Genomic DNA, 14,198 nt, shown 5'->3' with positions numbered 1-14,198 from the left:
ACAAGGGCCACATCTAACTCCCTCTTAAATATAGCCAATGAACTGGCCTCGACTACCCTCTGCGGCAGAGAGTTCCAGAGATTCACCACTCTCTGTGTGAAAAAAGTTCTTCTCATCTCGGTTTTAAAGGATTTCCCCCTTATCCTTAAGCTGTGACCCCTTGTCCTGGACTTCCCCAACATCGGGAGCAATCTTCCTGCATCTAGCCTGTCCAACCCCTTAAGAATGTTGTAAGTTTCTATAAGATCCACTCTCAATCTCCTAAATTCTAGAGAGTATAAACCAAGTCTATCCAGTCTTTCTTCATAAGACAGTCCTGACATCCCAGGAATCAGTCTGGTGAACCTTCTCTGCACTCCCTCTATGGCAATAATGTCCTTCCTCAGATTTGGAGACCAAAACTGTACGCAATACTCCAGGTGTGGTCTCACCAAGACCCTGTACAACTGCAGTAGAACCTCCCTGCTCCTATACTCAAATCGTTTTGCTATGAAAGTTAACATACCATTCGCTTTCTTCACTGCCTGCTGCACCTGCATGCCTACTTTCAATGACTGGTGTACCATGACACCCAGGTCTCGCTGCATCTCCCCTTTTCCTAGTCGGCCACCATTTAGATAATAGTCTGCTTTCCTGTTTTTGCCACCAAAATGGATAACCTCACATTTATCCACATTATTCTGCATCTGCCAAACATTTGCCCACTCACTCAGCCTATCCAAGTCACCTTGCAGTCTCCTAGCATCCTCCTCACAGCTAACACTGCCCCCCAGCTTAGTGTCATCCGCAAACTTGGAGATATTGCCTTCAATTCCCTCATCCAGATCATTAATATATATTGTAAATAGCTGGGGTCCCAGCACTGAGCCTTGCGGTACCCCACTAGTCACTGCGTGCCATTGTGAAAAGGACCCGTTTACTCCTACTCTTTGCTTCCTGTTTGCCAGCCAGTTCTCTATCCACATCAATACTGAACCCCCAATGCCGTGTACTTTAAGTTTGTATACTAATCTCTTATGTGGGACCTTGTCGAAAGCCTTCTGGAAGTCCAGATACACCACATCCACTGGTTCTCCCCTATCCACGCTACTAGTTACATCCTCGAAAAATTCTATAAGATTCGTCAGACATGATTTACCTTTCGTAAATCCATGCTGACTTTGTCCAATGATTTCACCACTTTCCAAATGTGCTGCTATGCCATCTTTAATAACTGACTCTAGCAGTTTCCCCACTACCGATGTTAGACTAACTGGTCTGTAATTCCCTGTTTTCTTTCTCCCTCCCTTCTTAAAAAGTGGGGTTACGTTTGCTACCCGCCAATCCTCCGGAACTACTCCAGAATCTAAAGAGTTTTGAAAGATTATTACTAATGCATCCACTATTTCTGGAGCTATTTCCTTAAGTACTCTGGGATGCAGCCTATCTGGCCCTGGGGATTTATCGGCCTTTAATCCATTCAATTTACCCAACACCACTTCCCGGCTAACCTGGATTTCACTCAATTCGTCCTACTCCTTTGACCCGCGGTCCCCTGCTATTTCCGGCAAATTATTTATGTCTTCCTTAGTGAAGACGGAACCAAAGTAGTTATTCAATTGGTCCGCCATATCCTTGTTCCCCATGATCAACTCACCTGCTTCTGACTGCAAGGGACCTACATTTGTTTTAACTAATCTCTTTCTTTTCACATATCATAAACACGTGCATATAATTTACATATGGTAAATCTTAAATACTTATTACGAGAGTACTTGGAAATGCATATATATATTTAAAACTAAATGCCTTTCTCATTCTTTTTTCTTGCTCTGGTTGGATAAATTCCACAAATACTAAACGGCCTGTCAGCCTTTCATGACACTTGGTCAAGGGGGTGGAGCTGCATGTAGAATAACATCAACGGAAGTCCATCAAGATTTTTACACCTTAGGTGGTCTCTTTCTCTCAAGGTATCTTCTCTTAGATACCTTAAAATCACTTTTTTTTATTATTACGATTTTTACTTTTTTATTTTTATCACAATACACTTTCTTATCTTTTTTTAAGGTGCGCTTTAGAAAGAAGATGCCAAATAAACGCAAAAGTTCGGGACGACCACCTAACACCCAAAGATATCAAATTGATCCACAATGCAAGATGACAGACATAAAAAGAATGGAGTAATTACGTTCTGTAGTTGGAACATAAGGGGTGCCAATGAACCAATTAAAATCACTCAATTCTGACATAATTTTTCTGAAGGAAACGCACATGAAACAACAAACACAGATATGATTGAAGGCAAATTGGATAGGTCAAACGTTTTATTCTGCATTTACTTCTAAATCCAGAGGTACGGCTATTATCTTTCGAATAGGCATACCATTTAAATCAAATAATGTTCTATCAGATAAAGAGGGAAGGTATGTTATAGTTTCGGGAGAAATTCACTCCACCATACTTACTATGATAAATATTTATGCTAATTTTGATAACCCTCAATTCTTTAATAAAATTTTGGATATAATATCAGAGTTTAATTATCAAAATGTAATATTAGGGGGGGATTTTAATTGCGTCTTAGATCCATATTTAGACAAATCTATAAAACAAAGGAGGTGTAACAAAATCTAAGACTAGCGAACTTTTAAACACATATATAAAAAAAACGAATATAACGGATGTATGGAGAATTGCTAACCCAACTGGAAGGGAATATTCATTTAATTCAGCGGTACATTAAACTTATTCACGAATTGATTATTTCTTAGTAGACACAAAATTAATTCCATATCCAATTAATCCTAAAAATCATAACAGCATTATTTCCGACCACTCCCTGCTAACTTTTCTATAAAAATTTGAAGGCATGCCGGGTAAAAAATCCTTCTGGAGGTTTAACCCTCAAATTTGAAATAACCCACAAGGTTATACATACTTAAAACAACAAATGAAAATTTTTTTTAGGCTAATGATACGCCAGGTATTTCACCTTCCTTATGGGAAACTTTTAAGGCATTTATTAGAGGAGTTATAATTTCATATCAAACCTTCCAAAATAAATAAAAAAATACAGAACAATTGAAGTTAGAACATGAAATTAGACAATTAGAGTTAGATAATGCCAAAGATCCAACCACAGATAAACACAATAAGATAACATTATTGAAATTTAAATTAAACAGAATTTTATCTGCAAGAATAGTAAGATTATTCCAAATTACAAAACAGGAAAACTTTGAATTCGGTGATAAACCTCATAGACTTCTAGCACGTCAACTGAAAAGGCAAGAAAAGCAAAATAAATTATTAAAATTAAATCAGAGAATGGTGAATTATTAACACTACCTAAAGATATTAACAAAACATTTGCTCAATTTTATCAAAATTTGTATACATCTAAAACCACAGCAGATGACATTAAAATTACAAACTTCTTAGATAATTGTAACCTTCCAAAACTTGTCCTTGATAGGCAGAATAAACGCTATAAAAATGATTTTTTTTACCACAAATATTATACCTATTCCTATCAATACCATTATACATACCAAAAAACTTCTTTAAAAAACTAGACTCTAATATTACAATTTTTATTTGGGACTATAGATCACATAGAATCCAAAGAAAACATTTGTGCAAACCCAAAGATGCTGGGGGACTTTCACTCCCGAACCTTTTGTACTACTACTGGGCAGTGCATATCAAAAATATTTACTGGTCGGACAGTTCTGCCCAACAGACAGAATGGATAAGAATGGAGAAAGAGGACTGTTCTCCTTTTAATATAGGAGCGATCCTCTTCTCCCCGACAAAATTGAACAACACAATATATAAGAATCATCCATAATACAATACGAATTTGGAAACAAAAATAACTTTAAAATTAAGAAACCTATCACTTTTAACTCCAATAGTTAATAATCCAGCATTTAAACCATCTTTCACTGACAAAACATATAGCCATCGGGAAAAATTGGGAATTAAAAGGATCGCGATATGTATGAAATGGGAAACTTATTATCATTTCAACAATTACAATTAAATTACAAGCTGAAAAATAACCAATATTTTAAATACCAGATCCGTGACTTCCTGAAAAAATATATACAAGGATACCAAACTTTAACTCTAGACTCATTGGAAGAAGCAATGAACAATAAGGCTGACTCAAGGAAATTAATATCATATTTATATAATAGCATCTTAAATATAGAATTACCATCGACAGAGGCACTTAGAGAAGAATGGGAACGAGAACTACTGATAAAAATCCCGAAAGAAACTTGGGAAAACACTTGGTATATACACATAAATGTTCGATTAACGCAAGACATAACTTAATTCAATTTAAAATTCTACACAGATTATATTACTCGAAAACTAGACTACATTAATTCTACCCAAATACTTCCCCCATTTGTGACAAATGTTTATCTCAAAATCCCACTATAACACACTCTTTTTCCTCTTGTATAAAACAACATAAATTTTGGAGCAAAATCTTTGAAATTTTCACAAAATTACTAGATAAAACTTGATCCTAACATTGAAATTATTATATTCGGATTAATGGAAGACGAGAATAAACTGAATATGTTTCAAAAATCTTTCCTTAATTAGGGTTTAATAACGGCAAATAAACGGCAAATAAACATTCTTACATTTTGGAAAAATATATCGATACCAACGCTTAAAATGGGGATTTCAAACATGTCGGAAACCTTACATCTTGAAGAAATGCGATTCCTTCTAACAGACAAAGCAGACCAATTCTTAAGGATTTGGTCTCCATTTGTCGACTTCTTACAAGCATATGGTGCAACACAAACGTAGAAATTATCTGTTTCAGGATTGGGTGAATGGTGGTCAAGAATAATAAATAGTTATCTCTCCTTCATTCTTCTGCTTTCTACCTCTTCTCCTTTTCTCTCTATTTTCTTTCTTTCCTTTTTCTCACTTTTTGGTATCACACACCTCTCTGTTTCTTTTCTATTCTCTTTCTGTCTCCTTTTTACTGTTAAAAAAAACAAAAAAAAAAATAAGAAGCTGTACATGAAATGTAACATGTCACTATATACTAGGTATCTACGGTACCATACTATTGTACTTCTAATAAAATTAAAAATAAATAAAAAGCCCGAGAAAATATATCTCGGACAGGCAGGAGAAAACGGCATTTTAATCCCGCCCCCCTCCTCAAAGGCGCCAAAGTCGCGCACATGGCCAGTGACAGAACTGCAGCGCCGCTGAAGGTTTTGTAGCATACCTATACAGTGCCCTCCATAATGTTTGGGACAAAGACCCATCATTTATTTATTTTCCTCTGTACTCCACAATTTGAGATTTGTAATAGAAATAATTACATGTGGTTAAAGTACACATTGTCAGATTTTATTAAAAGCCATTGTAATGTCTTGAGTAAAACCCGGTGGTGACTAGGCGCTTGCCTTCTCGTTGAAGTATGCTGCCTGTTTTTCTTGCCGGACAGCTAGTTGCGGTCCCATGGGAGGGACAGAATGGGGCTGAAGGAGGGATAAAGGCAACGGCAGTTTGCTTCTTATTAGTCTACTGTTCAGTAGCAATGAGGGGGGCATAACCGCATGTCCCGTTGAGGGTTTGGCGGTATTCGAGAATGGCATACATGGGGTCATGGTTGCTGCGCTTGGCTTTCTCCATGATATTTTTCATGGTTTGCACACTGCGCTCCACCTGCCCGTTGCTCTGTGGATAGATGGGACTTGAGGTGACATGGGTAAATTCCCATTAATCCTTGAACTTGCGAAACTTAGCACAGTCAAATTGTCTCGCGATGTCTGAAATCACCAAGTCAGGAATGACATTCCGGGCAAACATGCCCTTCATCTCTCGTATCACCGAATGTGACGTCATGTCTGGTAGTTGCGCTATTTCTGGGTACTTGGAGTAATAGTCCACTACTAGCAAATGGTCAACTCCATCCAGATGGAAAATGTCTGCCCCGACTTTAGACCAAGGTCTGCTGGGGATGAAGTGCGGTTGAAGCGGCTCGCTTCCTTGTGCTTTCCTAGTCGCCTGGCATATCGAGCACGTTCCCACTGTGTCCTCGATCTGTGCTTTCATTCCTGGCCACACAAATAAATTGTGGGCTCGTTGTTTCAGTTTCACTACTCCCAGATGTGAATCATGTAGTGCGTTCAGCATCTGCCGGCGCATGCTTTGGGGAACTACGATTTGGTTTTCCTTTAAGACTAATCCGTCTACTTCAACCAGCTCATCATGGTATGCATGAAACGGAATCAAGTCCGAGGACAGATCATGACTGTTACTAGGCCAACCCTTTCTTATGTACTCGTGCAGCAGTGTTAGGGTTTGATCAGCTTTGAACTACGCAAGGCACTCGTCTGATATGTGTAGGATGCCTTCTACAGCATGTATCACGTTCGGCCATGTGATGTGCTCTTCAGTAGGCGTGTTTGCACTGGGCAGCCGGCTCAGGGCGCCGGGGACAAACATTTTACTTCCTGGCTTCCACCGTATCTCCAGGTCGTATCGTAGCAGGTGCATTTGCATGCGTTGGAGTCTGGGGCTTAGTTTGTGTAGCGGCTTAGCGAACAAGCCTACTAATGGCTTGTGGTCAGTAAGGAACACTGTGCGCTGACCGACAATGAAGTCATGAAACCTGCATGCATACAATGTAGCGCACAGCTCCTTCTCTATAGTCATATATAGTTGCGCTCGGCCGCGTTCACACGTCGTGATGCGTAGGCAACAGGCCTCTCGTCTTGCAGAAGGACCGCTCCAAATCCACTGTTGGAAGCGTCTGTGGCAATTGAAACGGGTGCGTTCACATTGTACAGTTTGAGCACGGGTGGCGATGTGAGAAGACGCTTCAGCTTGTCTACAACCTGTCTGTGTTTCTGCTCAAAAAGGCCACGCTACACCCTTTTCTGTTAGCTGTCTAAGTGGGGCGGTGATCTCCGAAAGGTTCGGAATAAACTTGGCCATGTATGTCACCATCCCCAAGAATGTTTGCACTTCAGCCTTGTTTGTCGGGTATGGCATTTGTCGCACACTGCTGACATGAGATGGGCTTGGTGACATGCCTGTTTGTGAGATGACGTCCCACATATTCATTCTCGTTTGAGCGCATTACCGACTTTTTTGGATTGAGCTTTAGGTCGGATTCTTTCACATGCGTGAATAGGGCTTTCATCCTGGCATCATGCTGGGCTGCATTCTCACCACAAATGAGAATGTCGTGAATGACTATCTCCACCCCTTCTAAATCACCGAACTCTTCCTGCATCGCCCGCTGCCAAATCTCACATGCAGATGAGATTCCAATTGGGAGCACGAGGTATCGGTATCTCCCAAAGGGAGTATTAAATGTGGTCAGGCGCGAGCTGTCGTTGCTCAGTGGGAACTGCCAGTACCCACTTGTAGCGTCATATTTCGAGAACCATTTTGCCTTTGGCATGCGGGCTGCAATGTTCTCGAATGTCGGCATCAGGAAATGCTCCCTGCGAATGGCTGCATTGAGGTCACGCGGGCCAAGGCATATGCGGACTTCGCCATTAGACTTGCTAACAACAGTCACTGAATTCACCCAATCTGTCGGTTTGCTCACGGGCTTTATGACTCCCAAGCTTTCCATGCGCTCTAATTCGGCTTTGACCTTATCCTGAGCTGATATGGGATAGTGTGGGGCGGGTTTTGCTTAGGTTGCATGTTCTCTTGCAGCGCTATGTTGCACTCATGTCTTTTTAGCCTTCCCAGCCCTTGGAAAAGCTCACGGTTTTCCTCAATGACTTTCGCAGTGTATGATTCAGACTCGGAGTTTTGCTGCACGCTGCTCATGTGGGAGGTTCCATCATGTTTGGCTCGCGCGGCATGCGTGCCTGTGGGGTGCGGTGGTGTCAGGCGCTGGCGCTTTCCCCACTCCGCTGCTGTGTGGTTTGCTAATAGCTGGCGCTCTCGCTCGTTCTGGGCTGGCACTCACCCCCATTAACCACCCTACAAGAAGCCCTAACTTCTCACACGTCTGTTTCCCAAATATGGGTTTCACATCCCCACTCACTGTTTGAAAGACAACGCTATATTCCTTCTGACATAATTTACCGCTCCCCTTTGCCTGTCCCACAGGCTTCATTGTGTGTTGAGAGTACGACTTTAGTGTAACATTAATGTTGATTGAGGCAAGACCAGTCTTTCTCTGGCATGATGTCACCTTGAGCTCCAGAGTCAAATTTGAACTCAATTGTTGATGCTGCACAGCTGTCCCCATTCACACGTCGTATCAATCACGGTGTCAATAACGGCGTCAATGCAGAATGTGTCGAAGTCGTCATTCACTGGCTCAGGCATCGGTGAAGCGGTCATCTCGGACGTCACGGCCAGCCTGATTGGCTGGTCTTGTTGTCGGGAACATGGATGGCTGTTGGGCGCTCTATTTCTCGGGGATCTGGGGAAATGTCTGATCTCTCCACATGTGTGACATCTCATGTCCTGAGCGGGGCAGGAGTTGGTTTTACGCACGGATGGTTGACCGGCTGACGGCATCATTACCATGATTACGGGTTTGTGTGTGTGATTGTCTAGGTTGCGAATCCCTGCCTCGGCCCCGGGCCCATTGCTGACTGGCGCTGTCTCGTTTCAAGTAATCAACTGCCTCTTCGATGGTGGTTGTGGCAATCTGTTTCACGTGCTCGGCTGATGCTTTGGCGATCGTACACATGTCTGCATTTTTTTAGCGTTAAGTCATCGCATAGTTTCTCCCGGAGCGACTAGCTGGTGACGCCGCAGACTATTCTGTCTTGCAGCAACGAGTCATGCAGGCTACCAAATTAGCAATTGTTTGCTAAAGACTTCACTGCAGTCAGGTAGTTGGAGAAGATCTCTCCTCGCCGCTGATTACGTGTATTGAAGATGTATCTCGTGACAATTAAGTTATTTTTTGGTTCATAGAATGTCTGGAACATCTCATTCAGCAGTTGCATTTTGTCACGTTCCTCCGGGGTGAACTGAAAGGTTTTATAAATCTGCTGAGCGGCCGACCCCGCCACTGGGAGGAAATGTTGCACACCGGATCTTTTCTGGCTTACTCGTCAGCTCTGTCATTGTCTCGTACAGCTGGAACGTCCTTATCCAGTTCTTATAATTCTTGGCTAAGTTCCCTTGCATGGAGAATGATCTCCGTGGCTTGAGTCCCACCATTTTTTACTTCTGATACCATGTAATGTCTTGAGTAAAACCCGGTTGTGACTAGCACAATAAAGAGACGTCCGACACCGATGACTGCGAGTAGTGTGTTTCATTTAATAATAGCATGGCCTCAAGAGGGCACTCGCATTTACATGTTGATGACGAACTCAAACGTTGCATACATTACAGCCATTTTAATACATTTTGGTTTCACCATGTAGATATTACAGGTGTGTTTATACATAGTCCCCCCATTTCAGGGCACCACAAATGTTTGGGACACATGGCTTCTCAGGCGTGTTTAATTGCCTACTTAGTGCAGGTATAAGAGAGCTCTCAGCACCTAGTCTTCCCTCTAGACTTTCCATCACCTTTGGAAACTTTTATTGCTGTTTATCAACATGAGGACCAAAGTTGTGCCAATGTAAGTCAATGGAACTATTATGAATAAAACTGTTAGATACATCAGCCTCACCTTAGGCTGACCAAAATCAACTGTTTGGAACATTAAGAAGAAAGAAAGCACTGGTGAGCATACAGCCTCACCTTAGGCTTACCAAAATCAACTGTTTGAAACATCATTAAGAAGAAAGAAAGCACTGGTGAGCATACTAATCGCAAAGGGACTGGCAGGCCGAGGAAGACCTCAACAGCTGATGACAGAAGAATTATCTCTATAATAAAGAAAAATCCACAAGCACCTGTCCGACAGATCACTCTTCAGGAGTCAGGTGTGGGTGTTTCAATGACCACTGTCAGAGGACTTTATGAACATAAATACAGAGGCTACACTGCCAGATGCAAATCACTGGTTAGCCGCAAAAATAGGATGGCCAGGTTAGTTTACCAAGAAGTACTTAAAAGAACAACCACCGTTCTGGAAAAAGGTCTTGTGGACAGATGAGACGAAGATTAACTTGTATCAGAGTGATGGCAAGAGCAAAGTATGGAGGAGCGAAGGAACTACCCAAGATCCAAAGCCTACCACCTCATCTGTGAAACACAGTGGTGGGGGTGTTATGACCTGGTCATGTATGGCTGCTGAAGGTACTAGCTCATTTATTTTCAATGATGATACAACTGCTGATGGACAGGGTTGGACAGGCTCGATGCAGGAAGATTGTTCCCGATGTTGGGGAAGTCCATAACAAGGGGGTCACAGTTTAAGGATGAGGAGGAAATCTTTTAGGACCGAGATGAGGAAAACATTTTTCACACAGAGTGGTGAATCTCTGGAATTCTCTGCCACAGAAGGTAGTTGAGGCCAGTTCATTGGCGATATTTTAGAGGGAGTTAAATGTGGCCCTTGTGGCTAATGGGATCAGGGGGTATGGAGAGAAGGCATGTACAGGATACTGAGTTGGATGATTAGCCATGATCATATTGAATGCAGGCTCGAAGGGCTGAATGGCCTACTCCTGCACCTATTTTCTATGTTTCTATGATGTAGTAGCATAATGAATTCTGAAGTGTATAGACACATCCTATCTGCTCAAGTTCAAACAAATGCCTCAATACTCATTGGCCGGCGGTTCATTCGACAACAAGACAATGATCCCAAACATACTGGTAAAGCACCAAAGGAGTTTATCAAAGCTAAAAAATAATCAATTCTTGAGTGGCCAAGTCAATCACCCGATCTGAACCCAACTGAACCCTTTTATATGCTGAAGAGAAAACTGAAGGAGACTAGCCCCCAAAACAAACATAAGCTAAAGATGGCTGCAATATAGGCCTGACAGAGCATTACCAGAGAAGACAACCAGCAACTGGTGATGTCCATGAATCGCAGACTTCAAGCAGTCATTGCATGCAAAGGATATACAACAAAATACTACACATGACTATAGACAATATGTGCAGGAGTAGGCCATTCGGCCCTTCGAGCCAGCACCGCCATTCAATATGATCATGGCTGATCATCCCCAATCAGTACCCCATTCCTGCCTTCTCCCCATATCCCCTGACTCCGCTATTTTTAAGAGCCCTATCTAGCTTTTTCTTGAAAACATCCAGAGAACCTGCCTCCACCACCCAATGAGGCAGAGAATTCCACAGACTACTTTCATTTACATGTCATTGCGGTGTCCCAAACATTATGGTGCCCTGAAATGGGGGGGACTATATAAACACTGCTGTAATTTCTACATGGTGACAACAAAATGTATAAAAATGACCTTTATTAAAATCTGACAATGTGCAATCTAACCACATGTGATTCTTTTAATTACAAACTATACTAAGTGGGACCCGTTGGGGTCCTGTCACACAGGAGGCCTGGTCCCCCAACGTAATCCGCTCCCCCAACGCAATATTCCATCACTCACCTGTAGCTCCCAACTGTGCAGGTGCGCTGCATTTCCCCTCATCCCCCAGCACTCGATCCCCCTCCTCTTTACCCTCCCTCTTCTTTCCCCTCCTCCTCCCCTCCCCAATCCCTCCCTGCCTCTCCCCCCTCACCCCCCACTATCACTCCACTGCTCCCCTCTCTCCCTCTATTCCCCACTCTCTACCTGCCCCACTTCCCCTCCTCTCCATCTATTCCCCCCTCCTCCCCCACTCTTCCTCGTCACCTCCCTCTTCTTTCCCCTCTCCTTCTACCCTCCCCCACCTCTTCTTTCCCCTACCCTCAGTCACTCCACCTCTCCCACCATAACTCCTCTCCCCTCCCTACCACCCTCCTCTCCCTCTATCCCCGCTCCTCCCCATTCTACCATCTCACCCCCCCCACTTTCCCCTCCCTCTCTACCCCATCCTCACCTACTATCCCCCCTCCTCCCCACTCTCCCTCCTCACCTCCTCCACTTTCCTCTCCCACCCTACCCCCCTCCTCTCCCTCAACCCCCCCACTCTCCCACCTCACCTCCCCAGGATCTCGAGGTTGCCGCTCCTCTCCCTTCTTGCGTGCCCCGGAGGAGCATCAGCCGTTGGCATCTTCAGAGCCAGGCTCAGTGCCCAGGCCTTGGGATCCCTGGCAGGAAGGCCGCGCCGGCAGGAAGATGGGCAGCACCGCCAGGGAGGCGGGCCGCGTCAGCAGGAAGGTGGGCGCCGTTAGGGAGGCGGGCCGCGGCCTGTGACGGACAGCGGCGGCCAATTAGTGCGACGATGGCGCCGGAAGGGTCATCGTCGTTCCCTACTGTGACGGACAGGAGAGGAGACCAATCTACTCATGCGTGTTTTTAAAGATTTTTAGACCTTCATAACTTAAAAAATATATACCACTGATCGGAACAAAACTTGGTGCATTTGCAGCACCGGACAATGGTGAGTAAGGTGGCGAACAATCGTAGCGCTATCGCGTACTGTTTTGGCGCAAATGTAAAAACAACGGAAACTGCAAGATAACAAGATGAGAGTTTTAGTTCTGTATAGATAGATAGATAGAAGATAGATAGATACATTTCAAATTGTGGAGTACAGAGGCAAATAAATAAATGATGGGTCTTTGTCCCAAACATTATGGAGGGCACTGTATGTGAATAGAATTTGGTATAAATTGGGAAATGCCTGCAAATGTTTGAATTAAATGAAGTTTATGGATAGTGAATGAAAGGAAACTGAGTGGCAATTGTTAGAATAGTTGACTATAGAGTTAAATATATAATAGAAAAAGGTGTCAGCAGCAGGAGGTACAGACACACAGGTGATATTTACAGAATCAGATTAGACATTTTGATAGGGCAGGAATGGGGTACTGATTGGGGATGAACATTTTGATTTGTTTAGTTTAAAATACAGCGTGGAAACAGGCACTTCAGCTCACTGACCAACGATCACCTGTACATTAGTTCAATGGTATCCCAATTTTGCATTCTACACACGAGCTAATTGCAGATGCCAAATAATATACAACCCAGCATGTCTTTGGAGTGTGGGAGGAAACCGGAGCAACTGTAGAAAACCCACGCAGTAACAGGGAGAATATACAAACTCTGTACAGATGGCACATGTAGTTAGCATCGAACCGAGGTCTCTGGCACTCTAAGGCAGCAACCTTAGAGCGCCACGATTCAAAGTAACATTAGCAAATTTGCAGATGACACAAAGCTGGGTGGCAGTGTGAACTGTGAGGAGGATGCTATGAGAATGCAGGGTGACTTGGACAGGTTGGGGAATGGGCGGATGCATGGCAGATGACGTTTAATGTGGAGAAATGTGAGGTTATCCACTTTGGTAGCAAAAACAGGAAGGCAGATTACTATCTAAATGGCGTCAAGTTGGGAAAAGGGGAAGTACAGCGGGATTTGGGGGTTCTTGTTCATCAGTCCATGACAGTAAGCATGCAGGTACAGCAGGCAGTGAAGAAAGTGAATGGCATGTTGGCCTTAATTACAAGAGGAGTTGAGTATAGGAGCAAAGAGGTCCTTCTGCAGTTGTACAAGAGCCCTAGTGAGACCACACCTGGAGTATTGTGTGCAGTTTTGGCCCCCTAATTTGAAGAAGGACATTCTTGCTATTGAGGGAGTGCAGCATAGGTTTTCAATGTTAATTCCCGGGACGGCGGGACTGTCAAATGCTGAGAGAATGAAGCAGCTTGGCTTGTACACTCTGGAGTTTAGAAGGATGAGAGGTTATCTTATTGAAACATATAAGATTGTTAAGGGTTTGCACACGCTGGAGGCAGGAAACATGTTCCCGATGTTGGGGGAGTCCAGAACCAGGGGCCACAGTTTAACAATAAGGGGTAAGCTATTTAGAACAGAGACAAGGAAACACTTTTTTGAGTGTGTGGAATTCTCTGCCTCAGAGGGCGGTGGAGACAGGTTCTCTGGATGCTTTCAAGAGAGAGCTGGATAGGGCTCTTAAAGAGAGCGGAGTCAGGGGATATGGAGAAAAGGCAGGAATGGGGTACTGTTTGGGGATGATCAGCCATGATCACAATGAATGGCGGTGCTGGCTCGAAGGGCCGAATGGCCTACTCCTGCACCTATTGTCTATTTACTATTGTCTATTATTGTAAACCCTTTTGCTGCACCTATGTGCAGTCAGTGATTTCTGACCAGACGATGTGTGGATGTTTGAAGTCCTGATGT

This window comes from Leucoraja erinacea, chromosome 9, assembly GCF_028641065.1.
Source record: "Leucoraja erinacea ecotype New England chromosome 9, Leri_hhj_1, whole genome shotgun sequence".
NCBI classification, from domain to species: Eukaryota; Metazoa; Chordata; class Chondrichthyes; order Rajiformes; family Rajidae; genus Leucoraja; species Leucoraja erinaceus.
The sequence above is the reverse complement of the archived record's forward strand: the minus strand, read 5'-3'. Positions refer to the sequence as shown.